The 12,197-nt window shown below is 36.1% G+C and overlaps 1 protein-coding gene across 1 annotated transcript in view; it reads left to right on the forward strand.

Moving 5' to 3' along the window:
* The first annotated feature begins 402 nt into the window (after positions 1–402).
* The window catches only part of LOC125250578 (NACHT, LRR and PYD domains-containing protein 12-like), a 129,535-nt gene continuing 117,740 nt past the window's right edge, over positions 403–12,197 (forward strand). Inside the window, 1 exon segment of the mRNA XM_048163219.1 lies at positions 403–864. The gene's annotated coding sequence lies outside the window, so the exon portion shown is untranslated.

Genomic DNA, 12,197 nt, shown 5'->3' on the forward strand with positions numbered 1-12,197 from the left:
CAGCGGACCAGTAGGCTGATAGACGCCTGATTTCAAACGCTCCCGTGTGTATCCCATGTCAAAGCATCTGTTATCTGATCTGCATTAAGTAGTGTTTTCTGTTTATATTTTTGGCAAAGAAAATGGAAGAAATTTCAAAACATCTATAATACTTAATGCTATAGATACAGGAAATGAATTAAGCACTAGCAGAATTACAGTGAAGCAAAGGAAACCCCCAGGTTTGAGATTTAGCCTACTTTCAGTAGGACTGTGTATTGCCAAGAATCTGGCGATACAATACGTATCACGATACAGGGGTTACGATACAATATATTGTTATACGTAGATGAATTCACAGTGTCTCTCACCTGTAATGAAACCAACTATTGTCATCATTCTAATAAAAATGGTTCATTATGTAAGGTCTTTATACACCACTGAAAACATAGTTATGTATATTATATTGCATTTCTGTCAATACATCATCCCAAATTTTACACATTGCATAATGTGCAAACTGAAATGTGTGTTTTACAGAAATGTGTCTAATAATTACTTTAGTTTAGATTGAATTGAAACAAATGATCTGAAAGAAACTGTAATGGACTAATCAGTAGAATGTAACTGGAGATTGAGGAAGCCATGATGTCACACACTCCAGTATACAGCAGGTGGCGCTAAACACCTTTAACGACAGACTGAAACCCGCCAGAAAACTAAAAGAAGAAGAAAGATAGCTTGTTGGTTGTTGACACCTGAGGCCTCTGCACATGCGCATTGGCGCAGGAAACACCTTTGTGGCTAAACCTTAAGGAAAGACTATTATTACGGAATAAGTGTACATTTCGAAGTCTTATAAACTGTCATAAATATCAAATCACGGTAAGTTCATTTATCAGCTTCTGATATCATGTCGTAATTGTTCAATGTTTTTGCATCGCGTCGCTACCCAGATAGCAAACTGACATAGAATCAATGTAGAAACGACGTTTCTCGTGACATCGAAGCGATGCCGTTGATCCGGCATCAGTTTGCTCATCGGGGTAATGTTGAATCAACGTTAGACACTAAGTCTGTCGACGCAATTGGTTTGCTTACCGAACGTTGAAACGACGTTATAGAATCAACACTCAACATAAAATAGATCTAACTGGTTTGCTTACCCACCGTTGATGTTGATTTCATTTGGTGAAGCAACTCTATACAATTAACACATTTTCTACTCATTTTAAAAATCTCAGACACTTAATACTAAAAGATAAGCCTGTTTACAAAATAATTACACATCACATTCAGTTAACATTGATTTAATATTTACAAAATACAGTTACAAATAGCCTACGTAAACCTATACAAGACTAACATAGAAAAGGCATTTACACTCAAATACACACAAAGAGGTATAAAAGTTAATTATATGCTATTATAAATAATAAGTTACAAATTTAAAGCAATATTTACTCAAGTATAAAACTGGTCATGTTCTTTTGTATCAAATGTGTTATTTTTATTGGAGCACAAAAGGAGATGTAAGGCAGAACATCACGAGTCTGACAGCCTGAGTCAGAATACGCCATCAGTTTCTTTTCTTGCTGTGACTGAGACTTTATGACTCTCTCCTTTTGTGTTCAACAAAAATAAAGACATATGGGTCAGTAGATGATTTATAAAGAAATCTTACCCGTGAAAATGGAGGACAGAAGAATATAGCAGATTAATTGGTTTTCCTTTGCAATTAAAATGTAAGTTCCTTGCTCTTGTAACAACAGGGATGTAAACTCATCAGGGGTGAAAAGGGTGACAGATGTACAATAAAATATTTTTAAATTACTTTATTTAATTTCAAAGTTTATAAATATTTTAGATTTTATAATTATTATTATTGACATTTATATCAAAATTCAAATATATTATCTTTATCTAAATGTAAACCAGTGTCAATTTATCAAGTGCCAATTTGAAATGCGAATGTCACTCCTGAAAATTTGCAGTGCAGGCGGTTCTCTAGCAGCATAGAAAGAAACTGTTCTCTAAACTGTGAATACAGAAGGCAATCAATGAGTGGTTCCTTTATAAAATCACTGATGCTGTATGCCGCTTTCAGGTTATTGTGAATGACTGAGCTCACTTACTTAAACCTCCTGTTATAATCAATAAATCTGACTTTGTAAGCATGCAGAACCCAATCAGTAAAGCTGATTAATGATTAAATGGATTCTGAATAACTTAAACACCTGATTGGCCAATGCTTTTCATATACTGTCATTAGCTAGAATTTTAACATTAATGCTGCAAAAACACATTCATTCACAAAAACAGAAATCAGGCGTGCACACAAATATACACACAGACGAATTTGAAAGTTGATTTCAGCGGGTACCTAAATTGAGTCAGTACTACTTTTACTACTTAGTCACAATTTGAAAAACTCTGGATCTACAAGAATAACGCAGATGATGTATTCTGGATTCAAAACAGTCATTTTCACTTAAAGGTGTCAAGTCTGCATCCCTGAATATTCAGTTGTTTATATCCCTTTGTTATATTTGCATACAATACATTTACAGTGTGTGCATATTTATTATAATATTGCTTATTTATTATAAGCACAATTATGCACATGATGTGTTATATCTAGTATTATTGTAGCGAAACTGAGCACCTGTGACAGTGGAAGGTGTAGACAACATTTCAGTTAAGTCATCAAAATGTTTCAGGAGTTGAAAACTTAGTTCCTTTCTCTCTCACAAACACAACACAACAGTTACACCTTGAGTGTCTATTTACATAAAGTGCAAATAGCGTCCCTTGTTGGCAAATACTATTTACACTAGCTCTGCCCACTAATGCCTGGTTGGGCCACTCAAGTTTAAAAAAAAAAGCACAGAAGGCAATAGTGTTGTCAAAAGTACCGGTACTTCGGTACCAAGTCGGTACTGAAATATTGAAAATGTGACGATACCCGCATTTCTGTAGTACCGGTAGTACCGAGATTCCGGGTATATTCGGTACCCACTGATAGGGCTGTTGGCAGTATTTACTTGAATATGACACGAGTGAAGCACAAAGCATTGTTTACAGAAGAAATAATAGGTTAGCAATTAAATGTGACAGCGCAGCCATGGAAACATATTGGTTCATGCCGAATGACAGGTACGCGAGTCCATACATTTAAGCTTCGTATTCTGTTTTGCGAATCGCGATCTGGTCACCTGATTAGCAGAGAATTTAACAATATTCCATTAGTTATTCCACTGAACATGGAATCTGTTTCTTTTCCCAAATCTTCACTCACGCAGGGGATTATAACGTTTCTTTCGTTCGCATTTAGGCCTATTATAGGCTATTCGCATTCTTTACTGTGGTAAAGTAGAAAAAAACACCGTAGGACAGAAACCTTTTTGCTTGCACGTCAATTTCTATTTAACAGTTTGCGCTCGTTATTAGACTTTATAAGGCGCGTCAAGTTTATTTGTATATATCGCGTTTCATACGCTGGTGATTTTTACTTTCGCTTTCTCTGGCAGCGCTAAATCAAACATAGCCTGAATGTCTTGCCCCTGCGGAGGATAAAACTCGCTCTTCAGACCTTTTACAGCAAGTGTCAGCTGTTTGTAACATCAGGAGAAAACATGAAGATATTATTAAAGAGAAATGGTCTCTTTCCTGCTCGTGTCCCACATCCCTCTCAAACCGCAGAGCGGTAGGCTATATCAAAGACTATAGGCCTATTTACTGTTTGTAAACATTCGGGATGCGCGCGCATCGTGGTTGCAGAAAACCCGGGAGTGATAACCAGTACGACTAGAGAGTTACGACGAAGCGGTTCAAAGTAGTTAAGATTTAGAAACATTATAGAATATTTTGATTTGTTATTTTTTTAAAATGTTGTCGGCATATCACAGCAGCTTTACCCAGCGATAAGCACTGTTATTTCAAAAAATTAACATTACCGAGTGGGATACAGCTTACGGATCCGTTTGCCATAGCACCTTGTCAGTGGTTAAATGATGAAACGAAATGGCCAAGCATCCAGTGGCCAGAGATATATATTTACCTGATTGACACCTCAAGTGTAGGCCTATAGCCTATACTCAGGAGAAGCTAAAAGCGTATAAGTCTCTTGACGCGTACAACTTTGTTTTGTTTTTGTTTGTCATGAATTAAAAGAATAAAAAGTAAATTTCGAGTTTATATCTCACAATTCTGACTTTTATTTCTCGCAAATCTGAGTTTATATCTCACATTTCTTACAAAGAAAAACAATTGTGAGATATACTCGTTATTCTGTCTTTTCTGAATTGCAATTTATCCCGCAATTCTGACTTTTTTCCCCTCAGAATTGTGAAATAAACTCACAATTGCGAGGAATAAAGTCCGAACTGGGAGTAATAAACACGCAAATGCAAGAAAAAAGTCAGAATTGTGAAATTAAAATTGTATAGACTGTTTAAAAGTTATCTATGTGAAATGTTATAGGTTTAAATATTATTTCATGCTATAACTGCTATGTATGTATGTCCTCTGAACTGCATATGTGAATATTATGTAGACTTACTGTTTGCATCAAATTCCTGCTTTAATAGTAGACTAATCCTTGCAGGTGTCATCAGTCCAGTCTGTGAAACGTCTCCGTTTAGCTTCAAAGGACGTTTTCAACGATGGTTTTCTTTAAAAATTAAGACTATATTTTTTGATTTCCGATTCCAACATCCAGAGGCACAACAAAACATTTTTCTCTTATTCTCTTATTTTCCTCCAATTGCTACCGCTATTTTTCTGCAACCACTATGCACGCGCAGCTGCAAGTGACGTCATTGTGACGTCTGCTCCAAAGTGGTCTATAATAACGGGACATTGGCTATATGACGCATCTTTGTGTGGAAATAAAAAACGAATATTTTTTAAAATAATATTTAACTTTCTTATAATTTAGGTTACCATTATTTAACGATATTTATTTAATAGTTTTACAGGCTAGTATATTGTTTCACTGACGGAATATCTAAAATAAACACGCACGTCTGTTACCCCTGTTGAAAAAACAAGCATATGCTGGTAAGTAGGTTTTGAAGCTGGTATGAGCTGGTTTGAGCTGGATTATGCTGGTCCTATGCTGGACCATGCTGGTCCAGGACCAGCACTTGACCAGCGTAAACCAGCTCAAACCAGCATACCAGCTTCAAAACCTACTTGCTTGTTTTTTCAAAACTGTGAACAAGTGTTTAATAATATTAAAAGTATTTACTGTGAAGGGTTAGTGGAAGGTGTAGGGAGGGTTTTATTCTCCCAATAAGGCAGCATCCATTTAATAATTTAATAAATATAATCATTTACACTCTATGATATTATTGCATCCTGTTAATGTACAAAAATACTGAGGTGCAAATAGTATCTGCCAATATAAAGTAGGCCTAGATAGCATCTATTTGCTCTTATTGCAAAGAACTGATACTTTTACATGGTGTAAATAGAATCTATCGTTATTTTCATCTAGTGTAAATAGCATATATTGTTTAGAAAATATGCTATTTTCAATTTAAGGGTTAGTTCACCCAAAAATGAAAATACTGTCATTTATTACTCACCCTCATGCTGTTTCACACCCGTAAGACCTTCGTTAATCTTTGGAACACAAATTAAGATATTTTAGTTGAAATGGCTCTGTGAGGCCTTCATAGGGAGCAATGACATTTCCTCTCTCAAGATCCATTAATGTACTAAAAACACATCTAAATCAGTTCATGTGAGTACAGTGATTCAATATTAATATTATAAAGCAGCGAGAATATTTTTTGGTGCGCCAAAAAAAAAAAAAAAACGACTTGCTTAGTGATGGCCGATTTCAAAACACTGCTTCAGGAAGCTTCGGAGCACAAATGAATCAGTGTATCGAATCATGATTCAGATCGCGTGTCAAACTGCCAACGGCTGAAATCACGTGACTTTGGCGCTTTGAACAGCAGATTCGATATACTGATTCATAACGCTCCGATGCTTCCTGAAGCAGTGTTTTGAAATTTGAAAAAGTTTGCAACTTGTTTTAAATTTAATTAAAAATAATAATAATAATTTACTGATGTTTGACTATTCTTTAAAATTAGAAATCCCACTATCACAGGTGCTCAGTTTTGCTATAGTAATACCCTCACAGAGCATGGTAGTAATCAGCCATCCATTCAAAGGCAGAGGTCTTTGTGGTGTACTGTTGGTACATCTGTCCAGGCCAACATCTGATGTCCTGATGCCTTCAACTGGGGATCCCTGAGATCCTGCAATAGAAATAGTACAGATCAAACATACCCATTACAAAGTATCTGGTAACGTAAATTATAATTCCAGGTTTAGTTTAGGTTTAGCTCAATATTTGTGGCATGATAATGCCCAAAAGAAATTATTTCAACTCGCCCCATCTGAATATTCCTTTAACATGGAATGTTGTGAGAAGACCAATGACCTTGTCACGTCTTCTTTTACATTGTAATTTTCATATAAGGTAAATAATTAATGCAAAATATGAAACATCCATGTATTTACAAACCTCATTTGGATAAATACGATGGTTAAAACCTTGAATCAGTGTTACACAGGAAAGCCCGTCAGTGATGTGCTGTAAAGTAAAAGGAAATAAATAAATAAATAAAGGTGAAAGACACCGATAACACTGTAAAACTGTATTTTCATAGTGGGTCCTTTTATAATAAAGTCATTATATTATGTTTTTAAAAGATCTTGTTAATTTTGTTTAATAATATGAACAATATTAATAGTAGTAATAGTAGTAGTATATAAATGCTAGAAAAATTTCACCATGAGCTGTTTACATGAACATAATGGGAACAGAAAGTAAAAAACAGCTCCATCTGAAACTTTTCAATCAAATCAAAGGAGTACAAGCTCCTGTTCTAAAATTATAGTACACAAGACACACAAATGAGAGGTACAGTCTCTCCCTAATCTAACACAAACATTTGCTTGACCATCCGCAACAGCAGCACATTGAAAAGTTATTTATTTACCTCCAACTCACGATGCAGAACACACAATCCACAGTCTCCCCAACTATTTCCTCCTCCATATTCTTCTTTTCTTTTTCTTGTTTTCGCTGCAAATCAGCGCACAGGCAACTCGTATTGCAAGCTTCTTGCGGGCTACCGTTTTTAATAATAATAATAATAACTCCGGTCCTGCACGCATGATATCGCGTTGTTTCCTTGTCACATCTCGCGTGTGTTTGGTTGTGAAACGTAGTTTGCGTGCCAGACAGAGTTGTCGGCGATTCTTCCTATTGTAAAGTCATGCAGTGTGAAACCCTCTGTCGCCGATCCATCGTGCAGTTTGAACACAGCAGCGACTGAATGCTGGCCAAGATAGTCATGCAGTGTGAAAAGAACAGTGACCCGACTACTTTGGAAATCGTGCAGTCTGAACTCGGCTTAACTTAATCACGTGTGGCACCTCTCAACAAATCGTGTAATGGCAGTGACGTCAGTCCCTAGTCTGCCTTCTCTTAAAAAATTACACTTTTATCAAGCTAAAATCTACATATAGTTCCCAACGAAAGTATTGTTTAGTGTAAAACATGCTTAAGATTGGCAAACAGGCTGTGGATTAATTAAATGTTTTGCTATTTTCCCACAAAAGCTGTTAAATCAGCATAGTGAAGACTCTCATCCATTGACTTCCATTAAAAAAACAGCCTCTGGTCTCATTCCCTGCGTACCGCGGGGGGGCGGAGCGTTAGCTTTAGCCGTTACGTTTTTTTGGCTAAAGGTTGCAGGCTTGCGTTCCAGTGGCTTTGCTCCAAGACCAGAAATATATGGTTCAGATAAGGGAGACATTCAAAATGTGTACTGTTGGTGTGCCTCGAGGAACAGGGTTGGGAAACACTGAGGTAGAGCTACATTAGGTTAGGACAGCCTTAAGAAGTTATTCATGTGACTCATAGAAGTTATGTCAGTTATGTCCTATGGGTAGGGCAGGGCAGGGGTAGGCAAGTTTGGTCCTAGAGAGCCGCTGTCCTGCTGAGTTTAGCTCCAACCTTAATCAAACACACCTGAACAAGCTAATCAAGCTCTTCAGGATTACTAAGGCTATAGGCAGCTGAAGGGGTTTTTTCAGGGTTGGAGCTAAACTCTGCAGGACAGCGGCTCTCTAGGACTGAACTCTGAACTTGCCTACCCCTGGGGTAGGGATAAGTATCATTCTAACGGTATTGCTACTGTTACTTATTGATCGGGTACTTCAACGGTATTCTTATTGGTTCTTTTTATTATATACAAATTAAGAACATAATTAACATTGCTTTATACATGAAATCAACTGAAGAAAAAAGACATTAAATCTCAAGATCTCAGCAGAGGAGGATTAAACAACAGCTAACACCATGTCTACACCAGACGTGACTTTTTTTGTGTCGCGCCGCAACAGCTAAAAGCTGTCTTAACTGAACGTGACAAACCAACCATTGCAAAGCACTTGGACTACGTCAAAAATAGAATGGGGAATCTGCTTACTGTCAGGAATTTGTTGTGTTGCGTCACTCCTCATCCAGTGTAGACAATATCACAGATTATAACGGGTTCTATTATTAAACATGCTGAGAAGATGTTACTGTTTATGTGATCACAGATATATCATACATCAGAGCACACATGAGCTTTGAGGCAGTCTGTCTCAATCGAGATGTGTTATAGGCTGCCCACAATAGGTGTGGAAATATCCATCAGCAACTGTAAGCTCTTTCAGCTGTGGTCTACTAAAAGCCTCAAAGGCACCAGGAAGAGAACAAAGATGCGCATCTTTAGGAAGTTTTATTTGTCCACATTCTTCACAACTTCCCATTCTTTTCTAGTAAAGCAGTAAAGACTTACATCACTTCTCTTGTTGTCCATTGACTGAAAATTACAACCAAAAGCTGCACAATGTGGCATTGTATATTATATTCCGAGTTGTGTTGCGGTAAAAATAGACATTGACATAGAACGCACTGTGCACCCATTGTCCAAATCGGTCCAAACAAGAAAAAAATATTTGATGTAATTTTAATTATCTAGAAAAAGCATCTTGATTTAACAATTTCTAGATATTTGGAATGGAAACGAGACAAAAATACTAAGTAAGAAAAATTTTTTTTTGTAGTGCAGGATAATGTCTTCTTTTATATTTGGTTGATTTCATCTAAGGCTGTGGCTGGAATTTTTTCTCTTTTTCTGTTGTTGTTTCTTTCCTTCAGCAATTCTGCTTGTTAACAGCAGGACTGGTTTACGTCACGTGACAAGCATTGATAATGACACAAGAGTGGGTAACTTCTGTCCACCTCATCTATAAGCAAGGACTAAAATAAAGAAATTTCATATGAATTAATATCGATTCTGGAGTAAAACTATTTTTTCTTAATCGTAGCCAAAAAAAATTGCAATAGGTGAATCAGTTTTTTCTCCCAGCCCTAATATCTATATAGCAATAATAAATAGTGCGTGTAATTTTTCCAGTACCGGCGGCAGAAACGATAATGTTCAAGCTTATCGATACTTCGGTCTTTCATAATTTAGCCCCGGGGCCTGTTTAATACCAGATTTCGGTACCCATCCCTACATATGGGTGAGTTCATAAGGATGAAAGCTTGAGTCAGTCTCTTGATTTGTGACTGTGCAGCTATTGTGAAACTCACCATCTTCATGTATCAAGTGTGAATGGCATCTTGTCCTGAAGAATCACAGCTCCAAACGCTAGAGATTACATCTCATCTGGTAACAAGAGCATAGTACAGCCATAACTGTAAGAACTCTAATGATATCTTTACCCCCTGATATTGCATCGATGATATAAATTCAAACATATTAGAGGCTAAGAGTATGAGCAATGAGTAAGCTGCCCAGATTTCTGTGAAAAATAACTTACATGGCTAAAGTTGTCGACCCCCTGGACCACAATCAGCATTTATAAGTAAAAATTATTTAAGAATTTATCATTAAAAAATAGCTCCAAGCTCCAAAGATTGTAGCATTTCTGGAGGAAACCGCTGACACAGAGGAGGAGGAAACACAGGTGAACTGAGAAAGCTCATTAAATACTTTAATATGCATTTATTTCACAATATATATTTCACCTATACCACCATGCATCTGCAGTTTTCTTTTACAAAATTACATATTTTTAATTTATTAGTTAAGAAGGCTTTGACATCCAAACGTAAGTGAACCACAATCAGCATTTATAAGTAAAAAGTATTTAAGAATATATAAAAAATGCATGCACGTATACAAATAAATAAATACCTTTGAGTGGAACAGTATGGCGTCTCTTCACTTGAAAACATAAATCAAAACGGACCTAGAGAAATACAATAAAATAAATTAACGACCATGATATCCTGTTATCATAATAGTTAAATAAATGATTATAACTACAAGCATTATAACTTGTCACCTGTGTTACCTCATTTAGCTGATTATTTAGCCTACAGGCCTTTCAATGACAATCTTACTGAAACAACCAGGGGTTAATGATTTTAAAATGTGAGATTTCTTTCAAAAACATGTAAAATGTTACAGACCCACAACTTTTCAACAGTAGTGTAGTGAATGATTGAGGTTTTGCTTACTATAGTCATCTGGTTCATGGCCTTTGACAGCTATGGGGTGCAGGAAGCTATCAGCATGGAAGGATCTAGGGACATAAACATGCAATTTGTCACACAGCCAACAATATTTAGTATAAAATGCCAGGTTTATTACAAGGAACCAAGCTAGAGCAGAGGTGGAAAGAATAATATACATAATATTAAAAAATAATTTCTTAAGTTAACAGAATTTATATTTTTAGTATTAGAATTCACTATTGTACATACAGTGTCACTTACGTTTGGATGTCAAAGACTTCTTAAAGGTGCCCTAGATTGTTTTTTTACAAGATGTAATATAAGTCTAAGGTGTCCCCTGAATGTGTCTGTGAAGTTTCAGCTCAAAATACCCCATAGATTTTTTTTAAATACATTTTTTTAACTGCCTATTTTGGGGCATCATTAACTATGCACAGATTTTTTCAGCACGGCCCCTTTAAGAGATGCGCTCCCTTTGCCACATGAGCTCTAGACTCTATATACATCGCATAAACAAAGTTCACGCAGCTAATAAAACCCTCAAATGGATCTTTACAAGATGTTCGTCATGCATGCTGTATGCATGCTTCGAATTATGTGAGTAAAGTATTTATTTAGATGGTTACGTTTGATTCTGTGTGAGTTTGAGGCTATGCTCTGTGGCTAAAGCTAACATTACACACTGTTGGAGAGATTTATAAAGAATGAAGTTGTGTTTATGAATTATACAGACTGCACGTGTTTAAAAATGAAAATACTTTAACCACATTTAACAGTACATTAGCAACATGCTAACGAAACATTTAGAAAGACAATTTACAAATATCACTAAAAATTTCATGTTATCATGGATCATGTCAGTTATTATTGCTCCATCTGCCATTTTTCGCTGTTGTTCTTGCTTGCTTACCTTGTCTGTGCACAGATCCAGACGTTAATACTGCCTTTCCTTGTCTAATGCGTCGAACATGGGCTGGCATTATGCAAATATTGGGGTCATACATATTAATGATCCCGACTGTTACGTAACCGTCGGGGTTATGTTGAGATCCGAGTGTTTTCCAGAAGTCTTTTAAACAAATGAGATTTATATAAGAAGGAGGAAACAATGGAGTTTGAAACTCAGTGCATGTCTTTTCCATGTACTGAACTCTTGTTATTCAACTATGCCGAGGTAAATTCAATTTCTGATTCTAGGGCACCTTTAACTAATAAATTAAAAATATTTAATTTTGCAAAAGAAAATTGTAGATGCATGGTGATATAGGTTAGATATATTGTGAAATAAATGCATATTAAAGTATTTAATGAGCTTTCTCAGTTCACCTGAGTTTCCTCCAGAAATGCTACAATCTTTGGAGCTTCCCCTTTGTTGTAGAGGGGGTTTTCTGTCACCCCTGAAATTGCAGAACATTATTTATCCATATTTGTTTACCATTAGAGATCAAAACGTGTTTGAAATAGTTTCAGCTAATTTTCGCACTCCACTAAGTGACGTCACGGATTAACGGTACAGTAAGCGCATAATTTTAGGTTAAATAAATAAATAAGTTTACTATCATTCATTGACAATTTGCCAGGAAAACCTTTACAAAACTATTAAAACATCTCA

Source organism: Megalobrama amblycephala, linkage group LG1, assembly GCF_018812025.1.
Source record: "Megalobrama amblycephala isolate DHTTF-2021 linkage group LG1, ASM1881202v1, whole genome shotgun sequence".
NCBI classification, from domain to species: domain Eukaryota; kingdom Metazoa; phylum Chordata; class Actinopteri; order Cypriniformes; family Xenocyprididae; genus Megalobrama; species Megalobrama amblycephala.